This window comes from Pelophylax lessonae (genome assembly GCF_965119305.1).
Source record: "Pelophylax lessonae genome assembly, chromosome: 8".
NCBI classification, from domain to species: Eukaryota; Metazoa; Chordata; class Amphibia; order Anura; family Ranidae; genus Pelophylax; species Pelophylax lessonae.
This window is the reverse complement of record NC_138775.1, coordinates 159,176,854-159,189,036: the sequence shown is the minus strand read 5'-3', so window position 1 is coordinate 159,189,036 and position 12,183 is coordinate 159,176,854. Positions and strand designations below refer to the sequence as shown.

Here is a 12,183-nt window from a genome sequence, read left to right as displayed (position 1 = left end):
TGGTGGGTGGCTGGCTTGGTGTCACCCTGTGGTGGGTGGGTGACTAGCTTGCAGGAACACTGTGGTGAGTGGCTGGCTTGGTGTCACCCTGTTGTGGGTGGCTGGCTTGCAGGAACACTGTGGTGGGTGACTGGCTTGGTGTCACCCTGTAGTGGGTGACTGGCTTGCTTAAACACTGTGGTGGGTGGCTGGCTTGGTGTCACCCTATTGTGGGTGGCTTGCTTGCTGGAACACTTTGGTGGGTGGCTGGCTTGGTGTCACCCTGTTGTGGGTGGCTGGTTTGCTGGAACACTGTTGTGGGTGGCTGGCTCGTGGGCACCCTGTAGTGGGTGGCTGGCTTGCTGGAACACTGTGGTGGGTGCCTGGCTTGGTGTCACCCTGTTGTGGGTGGCTGGTTTGCTGGAACACTGTGGTGGGTGGCTGGCTTGGTGTCACCCTGTTGTGGGTGGCTGGCTGGCAGGAACACTGTGGTGGGTGGCTGGCTTGGTGTCACCCTGTGTTGGGTGGTTGACTAGCTTGCAGGAACACTGGTGGGTGGCTGGCTTGGTGTCACCCTGTTGTGGGTGGCTGGCTTGCAGGAACACTTAGTGGCTGGCTGGCTTGGTGTCACCCTGTTGTGGGATTCTAGCTTGCTGGAACACTGTGGTAGGTGGCTGGCTTGGTGTCACCCTGTGGTGGGTGGCTGGCTTGGTGTCACCCTGTAGTGGGTGGCTGGCTTGCTTGAACACTGTGGTGGGTGGCTGGCTTGGTGTCACCCTATTGTGGGTGGCTTGCTTGCTGGAACACTGCGTTGGTGGCTGACGCCTGGCAGTGTGGGCGGCTTGCTTGCTGGCACCCTGTTGTGGGTTGGTGGCTGACACCTGGCAGTGTGGGTTGCTTGCTGGCACCATGTTGTGGGTTGGTGGCTGACACCTGGCAGTGTGGGTGGCTTGCTTGCTGGCACCCTGTAGTGGGTTGGTGGCTGACACCTGGCAGTGTGGGTTGCTTGCTGGCACCCTGTTGTTGGTTGGTGGCTGATGTATGGCAGTGTTTGTTGCTTGCTTGCTGGCACCCTGTTGTGGGATGGCTGGCTGCTGTCACCCTGTTGTGGGCTGGTGGCTGACGCCTGGCATAGTGGGTGGCTTGCTTCCTAGAACACCGTGGTGGGTGACTGGCTTGGTGTCACCATGTTGTGGATGGCTGGCTTTCTGGAACACTGTGGTGGGTGGCTGGCTTGGTGTCACCGTGTTGTGGGTGGCTGGCTTGGTGTCACCCTGTTGTGGGTGGCTGGCTTGCTGGAACACTGTGATGGGTGGCTGGCTTGCAGGAACACTGTGGTGGATGACTGGCTTGGTGTCACCCTGTGGTGGGTGGGTGGCTGGCTTGCTGGAACACTGTGGTGGGTGGCTGGCTTGGTGTCACCCTGTTATGGGTGGCTTGCTTGCTGGAACACTGGTGGGTGGCTGGCTCGGGGGCACCCTGTAGTGGGTGGCTGGCTTGCTAGAACACTGTGGTGGGTGGCTAGCTTGGTGTCACCCTGTGGTGGGTGGGTGACTAGCTTGCAGGAACACTGTGGTGGGTGGCTGGCTCAGTTTCACCCTGTAGTGGGTGGCTGGCTTGCTTGAAGACTGTGGTGGGTGGGTGGCTGGATTGGTGTCACCCTGTTGTGGGGGGCTGGCTTGCAGGAACACTGTGGTGGGTGGCTGGCTCTGTGTCACCCTGTAGTGGGTGGCTGGCTCAGTGTCACCCTGTAGTGGGTGGCTGGCTTGCTGGAACACTGTGGCGGGTGGCTGGCTTGGTGTCACCCTGTTGTGGGTGGGTGGCTGGCTTGCTGGAACACTGTGGTGGGTGGCTGGCTTGGTGTCACCCTGTAGTGGGTGGCTGGCTTACTGGAACACTGTGGTGGGTGGCTGGCTTGGTGTCACCCTGTTGTGGTTGGCTGGCTTGCAGGAACACTGTGGTGGGTGGCTGGCTAGGTGTCACCCTGTGGTGGATGGCTGACTTGCAGGAACACTGTGGTGGGGGGCTGGCTTGGTGTCACCCTGTGGTGGGTGGTTTGCTTGCTGGAACATTGTGGTGGGTGGCTGTCTCGTGTCACCCTGTAGTGGGTGGCTGGCTTGCTTGAACACTGTGGTGTATGGCTGGCTTGGTGTCACCCTGTTGTATGTGGCTGGCTTGCTGGAACACTGTGGTGAGTGGCTGGCTTGATGTCACCCTGTTGTGGGTGGCTGGCTTGCAGGAACACTGTGCTGGGTGGCTGGCTTGGTGTCACCCTGTAGTGGGTGGCAAGCTTGCTGAAACACTGTGGTGGGTGGTTGGCTTGGTGTCACCCTGTTGTGGGTGGCTGGCTTGCTGGAACACTGTGGTGGGTGGCTGGCTTGGTGTCACCCTGTTATGGGTGGCTGGCTTGGTGTCATCCTGTTGTGGGTGGCTGGCTTGCAGGACCACTGTGGTGGGTGGCTGGCTTGACGGAACACTGTGGTGGATGGCTGGCTTGGTGTCACCCTGTTATGGGTGGCTGGCTTGCTGTGGAACACTGTGGTGGGTGGCTGGCTTAGTGTCACCCTGTTGTGGGTGGCTGGCTTGGTGTCACCCTGTTGTGGGTGGCTGGCTTGCTGGAACACTGTGGTGGGTGGCTGGCTTGGTGTCACCCTGTAGTGGGTGGCTGGCTTACTGGATCACTATGGTGGGTGGCTGGCTTGGTGTCACCCTGTTGTGGGTGGCTGGCTTGCAGGAACACTGTGGTGGGTGACTGGCTTGGTGTCACCCTGTGGTGGGTGGGTGACTAGCTTACAGGAACACTGTGGTGGGTGGCTGGCTTGGTGTCACCCTGTTGTGGGAGGCTGGCTTGCAGGAACACTGTGGTGGGTGGCTGGCTTGGTGTCACCCTGTAGTGGGTGGCTGGCTTGCTTGAACACTGTGGTGGGTGGCTGGCTTGGTGTCACCCTATTGTGGGTGGCTTGCTTGCTGGAACACTGTGGTGGGTGGCTGGCTTGGTGTCACCCTGTAGTGGGTGGCTGGCTTACTGGAACACTATGGTGGGTGGCTGGCTTGGTGTCACCCTGTTGTGGGTGGCTGGCTTGCAGGAACACTATGGTGGGTGGCTGGCTTGGTGTCACCCTGTTGTGGGTGGGTGACTAGCTTGCAGGAACACTGTGGTGGGTGGCAGGCTTGGTGTCACCCTGTGGTGGGTGGGTGACTAGCTTGCAGGAACACTGTGGTGGGTGACTGGCTTGGTGTCACCCTGTGGTGGGTGGGTGACTAGCTTACAGGAACACTGTGGTGGGTGGCTGGCTTGGTGTCACCCTGTTGTGGGAGGCTGGCTTGCAGGAACACTGTGGTGGGTGGCTGGCTTGGTGTCACCCTGTAGTGGGTGGCTGGCTTGCTTGAACACTGTGGTGGGTGGCTGGCTTGGTGTCACCCTATTGTGGGTGGCTTGCTTGCTGGAACACTGTGGTGGGTGGCTGGCTTGGTGTCACCCTGTAGTGGGTGGCTGGCTTACTGGAACACTATGGTGGGTGGCTGGCTTGGTGTCACCCTGTTGTGGGTGGCTGGCTTGCAGGAACACTATGGTGGGTGGCTGGCTTGGTGTCACCCAATTGTGGGTGGCTTGCTTGCTGGAACACTGTGGTGGGTGGCTGGCTTGGTGTCACCCTGTAGTGGGTGGCTGGCTTACTGGAACACTATGGTGGGTGGCTGGCTTGGTGTCACCCTGTTGTGGGTGGCTGGTTTGCTGGAACACTGTGGTGGGTGGCTGGCTCGTGGGCACCCTGTAGTGGGTGGCTGGCTTGCTGGAACACTGTGATGGGTGCCTGGCTTGGTGTCACCCTGTTGTGGGTGGCTGGTTTGCTGGAACACTGTGGTGGGTGGCTGGCTTGGTGTCACCCTGTTGTGGGTGGCTGGCTGGCAGGAACACTGTGGTGGGTGGCTGGCTTGGTGTCACCCTGTGTAGGTTGGGTGACTAGCTTGCAGGAACACTGTGGTGGGTGGCTGGCTTGGTGTCACCCTGTTGTGGGTGGCTGGCTTGCAGGAACACTGTGGTGGGTGGCTGGCTTGGTGTCATCCTGTAGTGTGTGACTTGCTTGCTGGAATACTGTGGTGGGTGGCTGGCTTGGTGTTACCCTGTTGTGGGTGGCTGGCTTGCTGGAACAGTCTGGATGGTGGCTGGCTTGGTGTCACCCTGTTGTGGGTGTCTAGCTTGCTGGAACACTGTGGTAGGTGGCTGGCTTGGTGTCACCCTGTTGTGGGTGGTTGGCTTGCAGGAACTCTGTGGTGGGTGACTGGCTTGTTGTCACGCTGTGGTGGGTGGCTGGCTTGCTGGAACACTGTGGTGGGTGGCTGGCTTGGTGTCACCCTGTTGTGGGTGGCTGGCTTGCAGGAACACTGTTCTGGGTGGCTGGCTTGGTGTCACCCTGTAGTGGGTGGCAAGCTTGCTGAAACACTGTGGTGAGTGGTTCGCTTGGTGTCACACTTTTGTGGGTGGCTGGCTTGCTGGAACACTGTGGTGGGTGGCTGGCTTGGTGTCACCCTGTTGTGGGTGGCTGGCTTGGTGTCACCCGGTTGTGGGTGGCTGGCTTGCAGGACCACTGTGGTGGGTGGCTGGCTTGAAGGAACACTGTGGTGGATGGCTGGCTTGGTGTCACCCTGTTATGGGTGGCTGACTTGCTGTGGAACACTGTGGTGGGTGGCTGGCTTGGTGTCACCCTTTTGTGGGTGGCTGGCTTGGTGTCACCCTGTTGTGGGTGGCTGGCTTGCAGGAACACTATGGTGGGTGACTGGCTTGGTGTCACCCTGTTGTGGTTGGGTGACTAGCTTGCAGGAACACTGTGGTGGGTGGCTGGCTTGGTGTCACCCTGTGGTGGGTGGGTGACTAGCTTGCAGGAACACTGTGGTGAGTGGCTGGCTTGGTGTCACCCTGTTGTGGGTGGCTGGCTTGCAGGAACACTGTGGTGGGTGACTGGCTTGGTGTCACCCTGTAGTGGGTGACTGGCTTGCTTGAACACTGTGGTGGGTGGCTGGCTTGGTGTCACTCTATTGTGGGTGGCTTGCTTGCTGGAACACTTTGGTGGGTGGCTGGCTTGGTGTCACCCTGTTGTGGGTGGCTGGTTTGCTGGAACACTGTTGTGGGTGGCTGGCTCGTGGGCACCCTGTAGTGGGTGGCTGGCTTGCTGGAACACTGTGGTGGGTGCCTGGCTTGGTGTCACCCTGTTGTGGGTGGCTGGTTTGCTGGAACACTGTGGTGGGTGGCTGGCTTGGTGTCACCCTGTTGTGGGTGGCTGGCTGGCAGGAACACTGTGGTGGGTGGCTGGCTTGGTGTCACCCTGTGTTGGGTGGGTGACTAGCTTGCAGGAACAGTGGTGGGTGGCTGGCTTGGTGTCACCCTGTTGTGGGTGGCTGGCTTGCAGGAACACTTAGTGGCTGGCTGGCTTGGTGTCACCCTGTTGTGGGATTCTAGCTTGCTGGAACACTGTGGTAGGTGGCTGGCTTGGTGTCACCCTGTGGTGGGTGACTGGCTTCGTGTCACCCTGTGGTGTGTGGGTGGCTGGCTTGCTGGAACACTGTGGTGGGTGGCTGGCTTGGTGTCCCCCTATTGTGGGTGGCTTGCTTGCAGGAACACTGTGGTGGGTGGCTGGCTTGTGGGCACCCTGTAGTGGGTGTATGTATATTCGTCAACACACGGCTATACTTGTTGTGTCTCTCACTAGAATAACCCATCATACTATACTATGCAGCCCTGGTCCCTACATTTGCCTCCATATAGGTCCATAGGCCCGGTTGACACACTCACTATTCAGGGCCGTTCACCCTCCATTCCTTTTCCCTTTTTCCATCTCCTTTTTTCCCTGTTCTTTCCCTCCCCTCCCCCTCTTACCTTGGCTCTCCCTCCCCCCCCCTTTTCCTCCCCTCTTTCCCCTCCCCCCTGTGATGTGACAAGGGCATCTATCTTAGCCTCAAATTTTTTATTGGCTGGTTGCTATTTTCACCCATATGTATGGTTGTATAACAACTTTAATGTAAATGTTTAGGCCCATTTGTATGTTCATATATTTGGATATTTATTACTGTTTTGTCATCATACAGATGTTTGCTTACACCACGTGCTCCGAAGGAAGCTTACTATGTTAAGTGAAACATGTAGGGCAACTGGGATTTAACTCAACATCTGTCTATGTATATTGTACAGACGACCTCCAGAGACGGTTACCATCCCTCTCTATGGCCGCCTTATGAATACAGGTTACTTTGTAATATATGTGATTGTTGTTACAATTATAAATTATCTAGTAGGCTGTGCGATTTCATTGCACACCGTTTTGAGGTTTTGCCGCCTGATTTTATTGTATGTAAATTGTATGTCTGTTATTTTGTATATTTCTTTTCTGTCTTTGACATTAATGTTTCCTGTGATTTCCCAATAAAAATATACATTTTTAATACTGGTGCCAATAAAGTCCAAATTTCTTTCTTTCCAATCTTCCAATCCCATTATCAAGGATGTGGCACCCGTAATTATCCCTTTTGTGCCTAGGTACCCTGCGACCTAGGAGCGCATATATAAACTATTTGATATCCAATTTAGGGTGGTAGCACCCGCTGGTGTTATTTTCACTAGCAAGCAGGATCTCTACATCTCTCTTACTTCTTTTTCCCTATTCTCATATGCTTGACTGTATTGTAAACTTGAACCAATAATTTGTATTTATCTTCACCCTTTTTTTGTTTCCTTGTTGGTTTACCTTTTTCTTGGCCCACCCAAGATTAACGTTATCCCTTTCTGGGTTTGTGTCTAATCCGTTGTGGTTTATCTATTATCTTACCATTTAGGTTTGTAATCAATGAGTCAAAATATGGAATTTGTAGGTAATTCATGGACAGGCTACATGGCCGAGATCCAATTAAGCTGTAATACTCCTGTTAGAAACGACATCGGATTAAATCAATATATCAATACTGCCAAGAGACTGTTGAAACGCAAATCCAATCTCTATTGGCACATAGAGTTTTTCTTAAAATACATCAAAGAAGGGGTTTGTCCCCTAGGACTTAGAATCCAACTCTTCCCCTCCTTTGACAACGCTTCCAATGCCTTTAAAATACAATGGGAGAATACCCTCACCAAGTGCAGTTTGGAGTTATGTCAACTTTTAGTTGTCCAATATCAATCGGACCTTTTGGCCCTGGACTCTGAACTTGCCACACTCTACACTAAGAATGAGGCAATTGAAAATCATGAAGCCTATGAAAAAAGGTGGAATGAGGTAAAACAATACGTTACCAAATTAAACAAGGATATTATTAATAAGAAGCAAACCAAATTCCTCACAGATCAACTTGCCTTCTCAGAAGGATTTGCATATCGATGGCAGGGACCACCTCGGTCCCGAAGACCTCGCCACCCACATGGTCCATCTGATTCAACCATTGCCTCTGATCAGGGGGATACTGAATGGGAATCAGATTCATCATCAGTATCCAATACTTCACACCAATCAATACACTCTAATATTATCATGACACGTTCGAAAACCAGAGGTGGTCCACGTACACGTACACCCCGTGGGGGCAACCACACATCATATCCCAAGAGAGGACATGACCCAGCCGCCAAATTACAAACATCTTCTAACCCACGGGATACAGTAACCCACACACAGGACACCTATTTGGGTAATGTGGCCATGCAAGCTCTCCAGATGCTGCAACCTGGCCCGGTTGTGACTGAAGCCAGACCATCCAATAGTAATACACTGGGACAGGCTACTAATATACTATCTGGTCCGACACAACCCACACAGGGCCCATCAGCATCTTTGGGACCTGCACCTTCTAATATAGGTACCAAACAGACCACTCTCGATATACATTTCAATCCCTCTTCATCACAGGCTACAAATTTTCCGTCAAGTCAGATTCCCACACTACCGACCTAAACTGGTCAATAATCAATTTCACTCCATATAACTTGCCAAGTGAGGAAGACGAAGTCCTCAAACTTGGCCTTACTTTTTGCCCAACAGCCCCTCTGGACAGATACGATGTTATCAAAGACCTATATCTGTTTTGTAGGAACTTGACTTATAGATATATTTTTGATCCCACAAACATTAGAGCGAACCAAGAACGTCAAATTTCTGAAAAAGTGAAAAATTTCACAATGAAGGGATTTCGCGCACTCCGGGATCTAATCCTCCTTTTGGAGGAGAACGACCCCCGAAGATTGCAGTTCCTTAACTAATAGGATCCCAACCAGCGCACCATCTACAACACAGTCCTCTCCATGTATACCCAAAAGAAAATTCAAACCTAAATCTACCCAGTTCCCGGACCTCACAACCAATCCAAAGATCTGGGCATTTCTTAATGTGTGTGTCAGCGAACTTAAACACTGCCAGTTACCTCCCTCTCGCTGTAACCTCTCTTTTAAACAGAAACGCATCATTGACAATTTACAAAACCACCCCAATCTGATCATTAAGGCATCAGATAAGGGCGGGAACATAGTCCTAATGACAAGGGAGAACTATGAGAAAATGTGCATGGACATACTTAGCAACGAAGCGTGGTATAAGAAAATTCACTCATCCCAAACGGTCAAATTTAACTCTGTTTATAAAGACCTGATTGGACAGGCTTTCCAATCTGGTCTTATAGACCAAGATACTTATAATTTCCTCAACACCCGCTTCCCTAGGGAGGCCACCTTTTATGCTTTACCCAAAACCCATAAGAATTTACTTTCTCCCCCAGGCTGCCCCATTATTTCCGGTATAGGCAATCTTACCGAGAATGCGAGCCGCTTTATTGATTTTTTTCTACTTCCTCACGTCCTCGCACTCCCATCCTACATCAAGGACACCCTTGATTTTTTGAAAACCCTGGATGGATTGGTTCTCCCTCCCGACGCCCTGCTTGTGACATTGGATGTGGAGGCTCTCTACTCCAGTATCCCTCACGAGCAGGGTGTCGGGATGGTCAAAACCTTCCTCCAGGAACAGGACCACCGGACCTGGCCATTCAACGACTTCCTCCTCAAATTATTATCATTTATCCTTACCAACAATTGGTTCTCTTTTAATGGTTCCCACTACCTCCAGGTACAGGGCGCGGCAATGGGCACATGTTGTGCCCCTGCCTACGCCAACCTGTACCTGGGGGGGTGGGAACATCGTATCTTTTCTGACGAGACATTACAATACATTGGTTATGTTGAGATTTGGTTAAGATATATTGACAACGTATTCATGGTGTGGACGGGTCCTCGTCAGCTTCTGACGGACTTTGTCCAACACCTGAACATCAACCATTTCAACTTACAATTCACATTCTCTGTGGATGAACATGAGGTCAATTTTTTGGATTTGACGGTTAGGAAGGACTTAAACGGCCAGGTCACCACGGACCTTATCCGCAAAACCTCAGCAGGAAATACAATTCTGCATGCCACCAGTGCACATCCATCAGCACTGGTTCGCAGCATTCCGTACGCACAGTACATTAGGTTACGACGGAATTGTACATCACTTGCAGACTACAAAAAACAAGCCAACCTACTGCGCATGCGTTTGTCTAAGAGAGGTTACAGCAAGAGTATTCTCTGCAAAGCCTACAATTTAGCTTTGTCTAAGGATAGACACTCCCTCCTATACCGTACCAAACCTACCCCCCCTAATCACCCGGTTAAATTTATCACCAAATTTTCAAGTCATCAGGGCATACTGCGCAATATCCTTAACCGACATTGGCATCTGTTGCAAGAAGATCCAATAGTTGGTAAACATGTGAACGCGGTTCCTGAGATCACTTTTAGGCGGACCACCTCCCTGCGTGACCGCCTTACCCGTAGCTTTTACAGCCATAAAAAGACCACAATTCCTGGGCCACGAGGCATTTACAAATGCCGCAACTGTGATATGTGCCCTTGGGTAGCCGAGGGCAACAAATTTACCTTACCTAACGGGGAGACATTCATTCCGACCTTCAGAGCAGATTGCAGAACTGAGGGGGTGGTCTACCTCATGTTTTGCAAGTGTAACATGTTCTACGTAGGAAAGACGTTTCGTCAATTTCGACGACGAATAAATGATCATATTTACTACTCATCAGGAGGTAAAATGATCACCCCAGTGAGCAGGCATTTAGACCTCTACCATCGGTTTAACACCACGAATGTCAACTTTATCGTTTTGGAGGTAATACCCCGTGACCCGCGGGGCGGTGATTGGAATCAGCGCATCCTCCAGAGGGAATCCCTCTGGATCGAGCGTCTGAATGCCAACACTCGCCCAGGGCTTAACGAGGCGCACTCCTACTAATGCTTCCTGTGAAGGAATATTAGCGTAGTTTTCCCTCTTGACTTGTATCTGCAGACCTCTAGGTTCAATCGCCCCTTCGTCCTTTGTTCCCTTCGCCTTTTCCCCTTTCTTCAATCCCTCCCTGGACTCTTTTTCTCTTCCCTCCAATCTCTTTTTTTTTTCCCTTTTCGGCCCCCTCCTCCCCCCCTCCCTTTTTCGTTGTTTGACGGGTGTTCTTTTTTTCCCCCTTGTTCTGTTATACCTATCTTTGTAATTTCTGTTTTTCCCCTTGCCCACAGGGTGGCGCTGTGTGTGGGTGTCCATTCCGTTCCTGTGGACTGTCTTGGAGCTGACGTCTGGCCGGGTAGCCACGCCTACTTGTCGGGCTGCCAATCGGCGCCCTTGTTGGCGTGGTTAGCAGTAAGCGCTGTGAGCCTCATAAACTCACAAGGCTCCCTCACCCCCGCCATGATGTTGCCGGTGTCGTGTCGAAAAATGCCCTCCGTCGGATAATGCCCGGGTCGGACTGCGCATGCTCCGTAAGTGACGTCACTCCAGCTGATTCCGGGGTTGGCACGTGCGCAGTCCTTCGGGGGAACAATCCGTCGAGAGACAGAGCGGGGAAGAATCTAATGTCAGATTCTGACTCGCTCTGTAGCGCGTGCGCAGTCCGTTGGGGGCATTTCTCGATGAGAGACAGAGCGGGAAGAATCTAATGTCAGATTCTAACTCGCTCTGTACGATCATTACACATATGAGATTCTAACTCGCTCTGTACGATCATTACACATATGGGATTATAACTCGCTCTGTACGATCATTACACATATGGGATTAAACTCGCTCTGCTCTGTACGATCATTACACATATGGGATTCTAACTCGCTCTGTACGATCATTACACATATGGGATTATAACTCGCTCTGTACTATCATTACACATATGGGATTATAACTCGCTCTATACGATCATTACACATATGGGATTATAACTCGCTCTGTACGATCATTACACATATGGGATTATAACTCGCTCTATACGATCATTACACATATGGGATTATAACTCGCTCTGTACGATCATTACACATATGGGATTATAACTCGCTCTGTACGATCATTACACATATGGGATTATAATTCGCTCTGTACGATCATTACACATATGGGATTATAACTCGCTCTGTACGATCATTACTCATATGGGACACATTAAAGGGGCACTCTGAAATACTACGATCAGTACTCATATGGGACACATTAAAGGGGCACCCTGAAATACTACGATCAGTACTCATATGGGACACATTAAAGGGGCACCCTGAAATATTACGATCAGTACTCATATGGGACACATTAAAGGGGCACTCTGAAATACTAAAGGGGCACTCTGGAATACTAAAGGGGCACTCTGGAATACTAAAGGGGCACGCCGACTGCAATAATAAAGGGGCACGCCGACTGCAATAATAAAGGGGCACTCTGAATGCAATAATAAAGGGGCACTCTGAATGCAATAATAAAGGGGCACTCTGACCGTGGGTCATAAAGGAGCTATGTGACTGGGACACATAACGGGGCACTCTGATAGGGACACTGATGTAAAGAAGGACTCTAACGGGGACACTGGATGTAAAGGGGGACTCTGGCGGGGACACTGATGTAAAGGGGAACTCTGACGGGGACTCTGACTGGGACACTGATATAAAGGGGGACTCTGATAGGGAAGCACTAGATGTAAAGGAGCACTCTAATGGGGACACAGATGTAAAGGAGGACTCTGACAGGGACACACTGGATGTAAAGGAGGACTCTAACGGGGACACTGGATGTAAAGGGGGACTCTTTTTCTCTTCCCTCCAATCTCTTTTTTTTTCCCTTTTCGGCCCCCTCCTCCCCCCTCCCTTTTTCG

At 51.8% G+C, this 12,183-nt stretch overlaps 1 protein-coding gene across 1 annotated transcript in view; it reads right to left on the bottom strand.

Moving 5' to 3' along the window:
* LOC309562208 (uncharacterized protein) overlaps nucleotides 1-12,183 on the bottom strand; it is a gene marked incomplete at its 5' end in the record, with an annotated part of 1,875,955 nt that overhangs the window by 1,202,718 nt on the left and 661,054 nt on the right. The gene's annotated exons all lie outside the window — the stretch shown is intronic.